The following is a 2500-nucleotide window of genomic DNA, read 5'->3' on the forward strand; positions in this document are numbered from 1 at the left end:
TATTAAATGCCATTCGTGGGTGATATTTACATTGATTGAAATCACGTGTGCTTGTGATATATGTTCATTTAAAATAACCACGTGTTGCAAACTTACGATTCAGCTATCATGGTGGAGATGGGATTATTTCAAGTCTATGAACAGATTACTGAATTCGACAGGAATATGTAAGGGGACCTGTCAAAAACTTTTATCTTTCTTGATAGCTCAGTTGGTATGGTCTCTGCAGGCATGGTTTCCATCCGAACTGGTGGGGGTTCGAATCTCCACCCGGCCAGAAGCTGTTACCATAAAATGAATTCCAAGTGGATATATATTCCCAAGATAAAATTCGGTATTAAATGCCATTCGTGGGTGATATTTACGTATATATATATATATATATATATATATATATATATATATATATATATATAGATATATATATATATATATATATATATATATATATATATATATATATATATATATATATATATATATATATATATTTGATTATGTGTCTGCTGTCTGTTCTGGACCAAATATCCGGATCAGGACCTGGGCTCAGACTAAATTTGTTAGAGTGGGAAAGTTATTTTAGCATTGTCTAAGTTTTGTTAAGAATCCTATTTTACTGATACTGTATAGGGACAGGTTCAGAAGAGATGCTCTGCTTTTTCTGTATCTAGTATGATGTCTGTTTTTAGATATGTGTTTGCATAGACCAAGGGCCTACATTAGTAGAATAAGATCCTCTTAAAAGATCCTCTTAAAGTTGGATATTTATGATTAATTAGAGCAAGCTGGTGTTTCTAAAATTAACTTTATTTGTATTCATAATTTTTGATATTTTAAATGATCTTGAAACTGAAGAAATTTTAAGAAAATAATATTTACTTTTAGCATCAATATCCAAACTCTCAATCATAACTCTTCTTGGAATATAACATTTCTTTATGTAACACTTACCTTCCATTCTGTTAGATTTCCCCACAATTATCATAAGTAACAGGTTATGTGTTTATGCAAAAGTTTTATACAATACATTCATTAAGATGCTAAAACGCCTATTCAAAATACGTATACTGTATGTGCATAAGCACTCAGGGATATAAATGATTTTGGAGCCCAACCATTTATTGAATTTGGGTGTATTCATTCCAAAGTCAGACCATTTATAAATGTCAAATATCTCAGTCACATTCCATTACATCCATGTATTGCATACAAAATATAATAGAGAGTAGGAGATAAATATTTCTTCCTAGAAGAGACGACAAGAAATATATCGCCCTCGCCAAATTAAAAAGAGAGTGCTATATAGGCACAAGAATATCATTATTACAAGCTAAGCCACAAACCTTAGTAACCTAGATAGAAAAGCAGGATGCTACAAACTTCAAGGTTTCAATAGGGAATATAGCCCAGTAAGAAGAAGAAATTAGTGAATAGATAAAGTAACTATGAGAAGTAATTAATTATATATATAAAACATTTCAAGACTACTAACAACGTAAAAATAGATCAGTCGTCTATAAACTAAGGAAATATTTATTTGCTGGAAGTTTGAACCTCAATAGTTCCCTCGATTCAACAGCGAGGTTAGAAAGATAATTCAACAATCTAGTTGCTGCTGGAATGAAACTTCTTGAATACTATGAAGTGTTGAGCCTTATGTACAGGAGGAGACTGGGAAGATCTGAATCCAGAGTTGGTCTGAATAATGAAAAATCTCATGCAATATGCATAAAGAACTAACTAACTGAATGACATTGCCAGAGATTGATATCTAGAACCAGAATAAGAAATTCGATAGATCGTAAGTTTTTGTCCACCCAATTAAGATGAGAGGCAGCAGATGAATACCAGATAGGAAAACAATACGCGAAACTATGTGAAATGAATGAATTAAAGAATTTACGATATATTAATAACCGAAAATATGAAAAAAAAAAAAATTCTCAATAAGATTTTTGTGTACAATTGAAGAAGAAACAGACCGATTGTGTTTCTCAAAAGTAAATTTGTAGTCAAGAATCACACCTAAAATCTTAAAGGAGTCATATAAAGTTGAAAAAATATTATCAAGGCAGATATCTAGATGTTGAGGAGCCGCTGTCCTCAAGCTACTTGCAATCATGCTTTGAGTTTTATTACGGTTCAACTTCATGCCCCATGATTTGCGCCATGTACTAATTTTATCTAGATCTCTATTGATGGATTCAGCAACCCCAGATCTACATTCAGGAGATGGAATTGAGGCAAAAAAAGTAGCGTCATCTGCATATGCAACAAGCTTATATTCTAGGCCAAACCTCATATTCAGTGTATATAGTATGGGAAGTTACGAGGCAAGAATACTACCCTTTGGAACACCAGATCACAGTCAATACAGATATCCCAGATATCCCATTCCTGTACTCACTGTGGTTTTCGTCAACAACAACTCATTACCAGATTAATTCTGCGCGTTTACAATAGTTGTCGCTGATGAAGCAGCTAGCGTCCCAAGTTTTTT

Source organism: Palaemon carinicauda, chromosome 7, assembly GCF_036898095.1.
Source record: "Palaemon carinicauda isolate YSFRI2023 chromosome 7, ASM3689809v2, whole genome shotgun sequence".
Taxonomy (NCBI): domain Eukaryota; kingdom Metazoa; phylum Arthropoda; class Malacostraca; order Decapoda; family Palaemonidae; genus Palaemon; species Palaemon carinicauda.